The sequence below is a fragment of the Salvelinus alpinus genome, chromosome 18 (genome assembly GCF_045679555.1).
Source record: "Salvelinus alpinus chromosome 18, SLU_Salpinus.1, whole genome shotgun sequence".
In the NCBI taxonomy this organism is placed as follows: Eukaryota; Metazoa; Chordata; class Actinopteri; order Salmoniformes; family Salmonidae; genus Salvelinus; species Salvelinus alpinus.
This window is the reverse complement of record NC_092103.1, coordinates 17,841,226-17,853,228: the sequence shown is the minus strand read 5'-3', so window position 1 is coordinate 17,853,228 and position 12,003 is coordinate 17,841,226. Positions and strand designations below refer to the sequence as shown.

At 41.3% G+C, this 12,003-nt stretch overlaps 1 long non-coding RNA gene across 1 annotated transcript; it reads right to left on the bottom strand.

Moving 5' to 3' along the window:
• Positions 1–3,474: 3,474 nt before the first annotated feature.
• Positions 3,475–4,696, bottom strand: LOC139543932 (uncharacterized). Its single transcript, XR_011668773.1, has 4 exons — positions 4,614–4,696; positions 4,237–4,515; positions 4,021–4,125; positions 3,475–3,908 (listed from the first exon to the last, which is right to left on the bottom strand). It is a non-coding gene; the product is annotated as an uncharacterized lncRNA (long non-coding RNA).
• Positions 4,697–12,003: the final 7,307 nt, after the last annotated feature.

Below are 12,003 nucleotides of genomic sequence, written 5' to 3'. Positions count from 1 at the left end.
TGTTGACCTCTATTCTGTCAGGGTCAAGAAGTATGCCTTCTCTGTCATGGTAGTCTTGAATGTACTGGTCTTTACTTTCTTGATCTGTGACCGATGCAGGATAGCCTGAAGCCATCTGCTTGCATCTCAAGAAGGTTTTGATGTACTCTTTAAAAAGTGTGTCTGATTTCCTGGAAAAGTTCCACACTTCAAAGATTTTGGCCACACGATACCCCTTCTCTAAAGCCTTAGAGAATTCTACAGTGACCCATACACCGGTCAGGGCTCTTTCTTGATCTGTGTGATCACATGGGTTTTCCTGGTTGTTGTTTTCACTGCATGTGCGACAAAGGGGAAAGAAAAGTTTTCCTTTAGGACCCTTGTAAGGCAACACAGGTATAAACAGCCCCCTAGGAGGGTAGACAGTCGCTTTGATTAAACCAAAATAATTTTGGGGTTCGTCAAAGTCGCTGTGAATAATTTCAGGATGCCCTATAGGATAGAATGAGGAACTCATTACATGAGGATATAGGGATGTAAAATCTACATAGCCTATTGTCTCGTCGGGTTGAGCTACATAACGCAATGTCAAAGCATTGGTCCGGCCTCCAAACAAGGCCTGTCGCGGTTCCAGGGGCTCTGGAGGGTCATAATGGGTAAGGAAGGCCTTAACACTAGGATCCGCCTTTTTGAGGGCTGTCCATTCGTGCTCCCACAAAACCACAACTTTTAACCCGTAAGTAGCCTTTAAAGAATTCAGTTTGTCTTGAAACTCTTGGTACATTTCCCCAAAAGTCTTTTGGGTTAGGACACACAAGGCCTGGGGGACAAAGCATAATTTACAACCGTGGAAGAAACAACCGTTGTACTCATACACTGTCTCAACCCCGTCAATCTGTGTGTATCCATCTACATGGTAAGGCCCAAAAGCCTTCTCCCCCCGATTCAAAGCATGTTGGATAAAAATATCTTTATCCTGGGCCAAGTACTCCAACCATTGAATGGAACCACTAGAGTAGGCCTTGAATTGGCGTCGGTAGTTGTCTGGCGATGGGATAGCTATAGATGCAGGAGTTAGATAGTGTGTACGATAGGTTTTCATGCACGCTGATGCAATAGTTGTACAGCTCCAGGGGTCAATGCCCGCATCTTTGATTACCTCTTCTCTGAATCTGAGGCATCCTTCACGAAGTATAACAACGTCATTGTCACAGTATGATTCCATCTCTTTATGGAAATCAAAAGTGCCATGTCTTACGGTCTCGTACCATGTCATGAATCTCTCCCGCTCTTTGGGAGACATTTGATCACACCCGTACATTTCGGGGGATGGATAAGATCCTATATAATGTAGATTCTCCTCAGATGTGAAGAAATGAGGGAAATAGCCTTTGACAGAGTTTTCAAAACCCAAGGCCTCTGGCATTTGAGCCAATCTCATGGGTAAGAAGCTTAAGCTGTCAATGTATCTCTGTTTGAAGGCGGGGTCAACAAAGCATAATATTTTACTCCCTTGAGCTATGACACTGGGGGCCACGCCTTGCTGTATCAAAGGGTTCAGAAGCAGATAGGAGTCATAGGCTCTAGCAATGTGAGCTATAAACGTGAAGTTTCTGTACTGGGCTTTTCTAAAATGTTTTAGAAAGAGCCGGGCACAATTGGGTCCCTCGGCCGACCACTTTTCACCCTTGAAAGTCATGGTGGACACAAAAATAGGCAAATGAACCCCTGATTGCTGATTTGTCTCAAAATCATAAAACACATATTTCTCTGTATGTTCATCTTCAGCCAAGGGCTGAATGTAACACTCATGTGTTACTTCTTGAACCGCTTCCGCGTCTCTGCTTTTCAAAGGCCCTTTACAGATTGGGCAGTGTATAATTCCACAAACATGAGGTTTAGGGCTATCTATTTTAAGGTTGTAATTGCAATGACATTTTGGACATTTCTTGTTAATGTCACAACTGCTTACAGATTTACATGCCTTGGGATGCCATGTTTCAGTTTTGTGTTTTTCGTAACAGTAGGCCGAACGACATGTGCGGTGACAATCCTCACAGGGTGTCAAGTTTAGCGGTTGCATAGGGCAATGTTTATCCAGACATACTGAACAGTTGTAACGGCACGAGTGCCCCCCCATGCGTGTGTAGCCGGTATGACAGGCGGGACAGACATATGGGGCGCCTAAAAACGCTGTGATGTTAGTTACGGCATAGTAATGCTCATTTTGCACATAAAAGTACATAGTCTTAGGATGTGGTTCGGGTATATTTTGGAACTTCAAGAGAGCGTCATTAGCCCTACTGTGGTACAAAACCACAATCTTGATGTTCAGAAAGTTTTCAAATTTGACTATGTCTGAGAAAGCCACAGCATCCTGTATACCGAGACCCACCGCAGTTTGTAGCTCTCGAGCTTTTTGTAACGCGGCTTGATCAGTACATCCGGGGCTGAGTAAGTGGGCCAAACCTATGGCAAAACATAGCTTATTACCTGGATTGGGAACGTTTATGAGATAGGCCCTTTTATTGCTTATGATTTCGGACTGCATTAGACTATCGAGCTTCCTTCTCTGACCCCCGCCCCCTTGTGGTTGCCGTACTAATTGTACTACAAGTTCGAGGGTCCTATCTGCTAGCACGTTTAAATTTGACTGAACAAGGCGTTCTAGCAGGTTAACAAATTGTTCAAGATCTGCTTCACCATTCTGTAAAATAAGCGATACCTTGCTCTGTAGACTGTCTCCACAAATTTCCAACTGTAAGAGATCCCTTGGTTCGCTATAATCTCTAATTCTAGCTAACAGTTCATTCAAAGTGGCCATAAGCATTACGTAAAACACAGCATATTCCCGAATCTGACCCCCCCATGCGAAATTGAAAAACTGTCGAACCTCAATATTGTTGAATTTATTTCGGCGCAAAACATGTACACTTCGATCAAGACCTCCCCCCTCCAGATTTGCTAGGCAATTGTCCAACTGTTCAAAAACATCGTATTGGGTTTCAGACTCTTCGGACATTGGTGTTAAAGGCTGATTTATAGGTGTCTGGGGTGCCGAATTAAACCTAGGGCTCTCGTTCTGTACACTGAGCTCAAGAACGCCCCCCTCCAGATTTGCTAGACATTTGTCCAACTGTTCAAAAACATCATATTGGGTTTCAGACTCTTCGGACAATGTTGTTAAAGGCTGTCTTAGAGGTGTATGTGGGGCCGAATTAAACCTAGGGCTCGCGTTAAGCTGGGTAATTAGAGATATGATGGTTTCGGGAATCTGTGATAACATGTTTTCCTCGGAAGGCCCTGACTCATTCATACGTGTAATAATGTCTATGAGTTCGGAGGGAATCTGTGATAATAGATTTTCATCTATTGTCATTATGTCAATTACCCCCGAATCATTCATATGGTTAACTATATCTTGGAGCTCTGTAGGGATCATGGCTAAGAGGGTTTCAATTGTCTGGCTTAGGTCTATAGGGGGCGCCATTTGTCTAATTAAGGATGTGTGTGTGTTTACATGTGTGTTTTTTAACGGCGGTATTTGCTTGTTTTAGCCCTAATGTTTTTTAACATACGGGGTAGCTCGCTACGCCAGAATGACACATCCTGACTGTATTGATGCTCGAGTAGAATACACATGCGCCTCTGGAGTAGAGCCTTTCGTGATTTTAAACCCAGGGTAAACGCTTTGAAAAAACGTTCTTGGTCTATTTCAGAATCTGCTGTTGCCCCCACAGAATTGGCCGATTCAAGAAGGTTGGCAGCTTCACAGAACATCAAATCGTCTACCTCAGAAATGTCATTTAAATCTTTGAAATCATCAGGTTTCGCTGTTTTCTTGACTGGTGTCTTTGGAGCCTCCTCGGTGATGCTTGTCTGGGCATCCTCCGATGTTTGTGCGTTGTCTTTATAAGCCGGTGAGGAGTCTGAAATAAAAATAATACATACAAAAATAGGTTATTAACCCTAAAATATGTTAAAAATGCCAAATACATTTCAGATATAAGCCTATATATTAACAATACATTAATTAAATACCTCGGCTTTTTTGACGAGGGCTGTTCTGAAGAAGTTCTGAAACCAGGGGCTGATGTCTTTGTTCAGCCAGTATTACAGCATCTGCAGGTTCGGTAGATGTTGAGCCTGAAAAAAACAATATAAGGCCTTGTTTTAACATATTCCGGCATAAAAAAATATATAAATAATAAAATAATAAAATATCGCTATAAATAATAATATAGAATTGATTCATACCTTGTCCTTGGAACGAGGTCTCGTGAATATCGGCCAAGTAGAATTGTTCGGGTGAAGCGGAACTGTGGATCTGAGCACTAATTGTCCGTTGGTGTTTAGAAATATGGGGGACACCGGTGTCCTGTCCCTGGGGAGTTGACCTGCCGTTTAAATCCTGTGTTCGTGGCTTGTGTGTAAAAACATCCGGGTCATAGGGGATAATTGTCTCGTAGTCATATGCTTGGCAGAAACCGTTCAGGCTCCATAGGGCCTCGTTTAACCTTCTAGGCTTTAGGTCCTCTGTAAACATATAAAATAACTTTTAATATAAGATGCCCACACTTTTTGTTTTTAAGGTATAAATATTTTTATGTATGGAATTCTTGGAGCTTACTTACGTTTACAATTCAGGGTAGGCGTTTGTTTGTCTGCAATTTGTTCCGGAGCCCCATTGGATGGTTCGAGCTCAGTTATACCTCGGAGTATCTGCGTGAATGCTTCAGAATCTATAAAACATTCGACAATATTAAAGCTATAACCACTTTAGCTAATATTGACATGTTATACGTTAAGAATACATGCCCTAATGCATGTTTAATATTTCTATAACATACCACGCTTTTCAAACAATTCCCCACAACAACCAAATCTAATATAAAGATTTATTTCAAGAACTCACCTTCCGATAGATCCATTAGACTGTTTTCCCAGATTATCTTTTTAACGCTTCAGTCCGATAACGATTCTTGGAGTTTCTGGAGGTGCTGTTTGCATCGGAACTAAAACGTTTCTAACATTGCCCCTGGTTTCTAGAGCTTTTGTAGCCCCACTACCTAGAGAAAGTACTGTATGATTTTCACATCGCATTTGGGGTTTGTCGTTTTTTAGGACTAGACCCCAGCTATATTTAACTCCTACGTTATTTGGTTCAAACAATGGGTTTGGTGTGTTTAAACCTTATTACACCCAGGGCTATTCTACAAACTAACCGGTGTGGTAGCACCTCGATGCTGGGGGTTGGGAGTTCTAGACAAAAAGGGGCTGATTTACTTTTTTTTAAACCCTACAGCCTCTGTTTTAGACCCTAGAACATAAATTATGTTTTGACATGTTGTTAATGACTCGTAAGTGGCCGTAAGACAAAGACTAGCGAGAGAGAGAGAGAGAGAGAGCCTTGAGCGCTGACGCATATCCATTTATGAACACACCCCGCCCCGTTTTCTTTGTTTTGAAACACACACACACACATCCACTCCAGCACACGCACGCCCACACACGCGCGCACATGTCTTTTTCAGCAAGTTTTCTCCTCAGGGACAGACTGAGCTAAGAGTGAACAAACTAACGAGTTCATGACATGGTGAGATTCTGATTTTAAAACCATTTATTTCATTCAAAATATTTAGTACATACATTTTATAACCGTTCACAATTAAGGTCTTTTACGATGCCTTTCTTACAGATCCAGGGGGCTTATGCAACCACCCCCCATTATCAGTGTCGAGTTCGCCCTCAAAAGGCATGGCTCTCTTGCAAGGTCCATCAACACTTGGTAAGTTTTCACTCCAGGGGTAGATCCTCCGTCGGGCCTTTTGGTCTTGACTCTGTCTCAAGGAAAGCCTCGCCCAGCGCTTTAACTGTTCCCCATTTTGTAAGAGAATGTCCAGCTTATTCATAAGGGTTATGAAAATCGGATAATCCAACCATTTAAAACTAAACACAGGAATAAAAAAGTTGACATCTTTGCAGGCTCTGGAAGCTACAGGAGAATTGACAGACTTTGTAGCATTAGCACCATCATAAAATTCACAGGCTAAAATTGTCACTTTGTTATTAGGGGCATAGTCCATTGAAGCGATTCTTAGAGCTTTCAGATCACTGCGTCCGCAGACCTGTTCTTCCAACGCATAGCCCGGCAGCTGTGTACCACTCAGAACCTGTTCAATTTTACATAGCGCCAGCCTGATCTTTAGCCATTCTCTCATCCCCAGAGCAGGAGAAAAAATCCCAGGTTTTGCCTGATAAACGGGTTTGGGGCCACTGTCTGTGAATATCTTTACCGTAGAATCCTCCGGGTGGAATATGTAAGAAATGTGGCCTTCACTCGTACCCAAAAATCCTTTAAAACATTCTGGAGCTTCACACAGAACTTCTTCAAGGCTTTGGTCACTGGGTTCATGACAAGCCGAGCATAACATCCCTAAAATTGGCATAGGTGGCATTTTTGTTTAATATTCAGGGGGTTATCATGTACAGACTTAAACAGGGGGATTGTTCCTAGGGCTTTATAAGGCTGTGCCCCTGACATTAGTGTTTCCTAGACAACAACCCCGGAGGGCTATAAGCTATAAAATAGGCCTTACTCTTTGAAATGTTCAGCACACACACCCCCAACCACCCCACCCCCCTCAAACCAAAAGGGGGGTCAGGACAGGAAACCCTGGGCTTGCACGCGTCAGCAGAACATCAGCAGAACATAGGGTCATCAATCATTTTTTTGACAGCTGGACTTAGGGTCATCAATCAAAATTTTGACGCGTGACATCTACTTTAATCTCTCTCACTTATTGATAAAGCCAGTGACTGATGTGGTGTATTCCTCAATGTCATCGGAAGAATCCCAGAACATGTTCCAGTCTGTGATAGCAGAACAGTCCTGTAGTTTAGCATCTGCGTCATCTGACCATTTTTTTATAGACCGAGTCACTGGTGCTTCCTGCTTTAATTTTAGCTTGTAAGCAGGAATCAGGAAGATAGATTTGTGGTTGGATTTACCAAATGGAGGGCGAGGGAGAGCTATGTACGCGTCTCTGTGTGTGGAGTACAGGTGATCTAGAATTTTTTCCCTCTGGTTGCACATTTAACATGTTGATAGAGACTTGGTAGAACTGATTTAACCTGTCTCACTCCCCCGTTCCGCTAGCGGAACTCCTCCCACATTCTTTCACACATTAACAAGTCCAATACAGCTAATGAAAGATACACATCTTGTGAATCCAGCCAACATGTCCGATTTTTTAAATGTTTTACAGGGAAAACACAATATATATTTATGTTAGCTCACCAACAAATAGAAAAAAGCACAGACATTTTTCACAGCACAGATAGCAAAATCAAAATCAACCAAACTAACCTAGAACAAACCAAAGAAACCAAGAAACAACTTAATCAGATGACAGTCTTATAACATGTTATACAATAAATCTATGTTTTGTTTGAAAAATGTGCATATTTCAGGTATAAATCATAGTTTACATTGCAGCTACAATCAGAAATTGCACCGAAAGCAGCCAGAATAATTACAGACACCAACGTGACATACCGAAATACTCATCATAAAACATTTCTGAAAAATACATGGTGTATAGCAAATTAAAGACAAAGATCTTGTGAATACAGCCAATATTTCAGATTTTCTAAGTGTTTTACAGCGAAAACACAATATAGCATTATATTAGCTTACTACAATAGCCTACAACACTACCGCATTCATTCATCAAGGCACGTTAGCGATAGCAATAGGCACGTTAGCGTTAGCGAATAAACCAGCAAAAGATATTAAATTTCACTAACCTTCATAAACCTTGCTCAGATGACAGTCCTGTAACATCAGGTTATACATACACTTATGTTTTGTTCGAAAATGTGCATATTTAGAGCTGAAATCCGTGGTTATACAACGTAGCATAACGTAGCATAACGTGCTAACGTAGCATCTTTTTCCCAGAATGTGCAGATATTTCTATTAGACTCTCACCTATTCTGACCAAATAGCTATTCATAAACATTACAAAAAAATACATGTTGTATAGGAAACGACAGATCCATTAGTTCTTAATGCAATCGCAGTGTTAGAATTCTAAAAATATCTTCATTACGACATAAGACTTAGTTATGGTAAGGGAATAACCAAAACCTGAGCGCAAAGCTACTAGAACACAGTTCGACAGATATATGAAATAGCATCACAAAATGGTTCCTACTTTTGCTGATCTTCTATCAGAATGTTGTATAAGGGGTCCTTTGTCCAGAACCGTCTTTGTTTGGATTCAGAATGTCCTCTTTCCCTCTTGAATTAGCAAGCACACTGGCCTTGCGGCGCTAAGCTCTCCAACTTCAACCAAGTCGAACAACGCAACACAACTAACGTCCCGAATAAAGTTAAATAATCTAATGAAACTATATTGAAAAAACATACTTTAGGATGATATTGTAAGATGTATCAAATAAATTCAAAGCCGGAGCTCATATTCGACCATAACGACCGGTTTCCAGTAGGCAATAACAGGTCCCCCGGCGCGCCTTGCAGAAAACAGAAAATGTGGGACACGTTGTTCCAAGATGGTTAATTCAACGTCAGACAGAGATAATCAACTCATTTTTCCTCTCACTTCCTCTTGACATCCGGGTGAAGGCGTATGACGTGCACGTATAGTCATACGTATAATGCCCATTTATAGGCAGACACTTGAACACAGCATCGATTTCAGACTTTCCACTTCCTGGTCAGAAAGTGTGCTGCCAAATGAGCTGTGTTTTACCCACAGACAAAATTCAAACGTTTTTAGAAACTAGATAGTGTTCTCTATCCAATAGTAATAATAATATGCATATTGTACGAGCAAGAATTGAGTACGAGGCCGTTTAAATTGGATACGATTTTTTCCCAAAGTGAAAACAGCACCCCCTGGTCCTCATCAGGTTAAGTTTCCCTGCATTAAAGTCTCCGGACACTAGGAGCGCCAACTCTGGGTGAGTGGTTTCCTGTTTGCTTATTTCCTTATACAGCTGACTGAGTGCGGTCTTAGTGCCATCATCTGTCTGTGGTGGTAAATAAACAGCCATGAAAAGTATAGCTGAGAACTCTCTAGGCAAGTACTGTGGCCTGCAGTTTATCACAATATACTCTACTTCAGGCGAACAAAATAGATTTCGTGCACCAGCTGTTGTTTACAAATATGCACAGACCGCCCCCTCTCGTCTTACCGGAGTGTGCTGTTCTGTCCTGCCGGTGCAGCGTGTATCCCGCTAGCTGAATATTCATGTCGTCATTCAGCCACGATTCCGTGAAGCATAGGATATTACAGTTTTTGATGTCTCATTGATAGGATATTTGTTATCTTACCTCGTCTAGTTTAATGTCCAATGATTGCACGTTGGCGAGTAATATTGACGTAACGGCAGCTTTCCTAGTTGTCTTCTGCGGGTCCGGACGAGGCATCCAGCTCTTCTTCCTCTACGTCGCTTCCTTTTGCGAAAACTTGGGACGTCTGCCCTGTGGGGGGTTTGGAGAATATCGTGTGAGTCCTGCTTGCTGCTGTTGTTGTTGAAGAAATCTTTGTCTAATTCGAGGTGAGTGATCGCAGTCCTGATATCCAGAAGCTCTTTTCTTCCGTAAGATACGGTTGCAGAAACATTATGTACAAAATAATTTACAAATATCGCGAAAAAAATACATAATAGCACAATTGGTTAGGAGACCGTGAAACGGTGGCCATCTCCTCCGGCGCCATTTTTTGAGTACACAGTACAAATATGAAAAAAAATATGAAATATTTGTTATGATGTAATTCCTATTCAACAAAACTGTATGAATAATGCTTGAAATTACTTATATAATCAATGTATAAAACGACTAACTATAAGATTTAACCTGTAAAATATATATATATTTAGTGTTAGAGAAAATGTGCATATTTTCTTCATCAAAATGTCTGCCCCCATCACTGTGAACGTTTCACAGAGTTTGCACACACTGCAGCAGGGATTTTGGCCCACTCCTCCATACAGACCTTCTCCAGATCCTTCAGGTTTCGGGGCTGTCGCTGGGCAAGACGGACTTTCAGCTCCCTCCAAAGATGTTCTATTGGGTTCAGGTCTGGAGACTGGCTAGGTCACTCCAGGACCTTGAGATGCTTCTTACGGAGCCACTCCTTAGTTGCCCTGGCTGTGTGTTTCGGGTCGTTGTCATGCTGGAAGACCCAGCCACGACCCATCTTCAATGCTCTTACTGAGGGAAGGAGGTTGTTGGCCAAGATCTTGCGATACATGGCCCCATTCATCCTTCCCTCAATACGGTGCAGTCGTCCTGTCCCCTTTGCAGAAAATCATCCCCAAAGAATGAAGTTTCCACCTCCAGGCTTCACGGTTGGGATGGTGTTCTTGGGGTTGTACTCATCCTTCTTCTTCCTCCAAATACGGCGAGTGGAGTTTAGACCAAAAAGCTCTATTTTTGTCTCATCAGACCACATGACCTTCTCCCATTGACACTCATATGACATCATGTTACACAATACATTTATGTTTTGTTCGATAATGTGCATATTTATATCCACAAATCTCGGTTTACATTGGCGCCATGTTCAGAAATATCTCTAAAACATCCGGAGTAATTACAGAGAGCCATGTCAAATAACAGAAATACTCATCATACACTTTGATGAAAGATACATGTTTTACATTTAATTAAAGCTACACTCGTTGTGAATCCAGCCAACATGTCAGATTTCAAAAAGGCTTTTCGGCGAAAGCATAAGATGCTATCATCTGATGATAGCACAACAGTAAACAAAGAGAAGGTAGCATATTTCAACCCTGCAGGGACAACACAAAACGCAGAAATAAAATATAAATCATGCCTTACCTTTGACGAGCTTCTTTTGTTGGCACTCCAATATGTCCCATAAACATCACAAATGGTCCAATTAATTCCGTCCATATATATACAAAATGTCCATTTATTTGGCGCGTTTGATCCAGAAAAAAACAGCTTCCAATTTGCGCAACGTCACTACAAAATATCTCAATAGTTACGTGTAAACTTTGCCAAAACATTTCAAACTACTTTTGTAATACAACTGTAGGTATTTTTAAATGTTAACTTCTTATGGCTGAAGGGGCAGTATTGACACATGAATGTCTGAGGAATTTTAATTATGAGATTTCATTTATTTTTTTTTGGCGCCCTGCACTTCGACTGGCTGTTGTCATATCGATCCCGTTAACGGGACTGCAGCCATAAGAAGTTCTAATAATCAATCAAATTATAGACGAGACTATCTTTGTTCAATACAGGAAGACAACAAACTAACGCTACTTTCCGAGTCATGCGCCTCTCAAAAAGTACACTTCAAGTGACCCACGTTCCAGATGGCCGTACTTCTTCATTACACAAAGGAATAACCTCAACCAATTTCCAAAGACTGGTGACATCCAGTGGAAGCGGTAGGAACTGCAAACAAGTCAATTAGAAATCTAGTATCCCAATGAAAACTCATTGAACAGACAGTGACTTCAAAAATAAAAAATTCTGAATGGTTTGTCCTCGGGGTTTTGCCTGCTACATAAGTTCTGTTATACTCACAGACATGATTCAAACAGTTTTAGAAACGTCAGAGTGTTTTCTATCCAAATCTACTAATAATATGCATATCTTATATTCTGGGGATGAGTAGAAGGAAGTTGAAATTGGGCACGCTATTTATCCAAAAGTGAAAATGCTGCCCCCTATCCTAGAGAAGTTAAAGAAAAACTAACAGGTCTGTGAGAGCTGGAATTCTTACTGGTTGGTAGGTGATCAAATACTTATGTCATGCAATAAAATGCAAATTAATTACTTAAAAATCATACAATGTGATTTTCTGGATTTTTGTTTTAGATTCCGTCTCTCACAGTTGAAGTGTACCTATGATAAAAATTACAGACCTGCTTTGTAAGTAGGAAAACCTGCAAAATCGGCAGTGTAAATCAAATACTTGTTCTCCCCACTGTATATTGGTAGTAGAAATG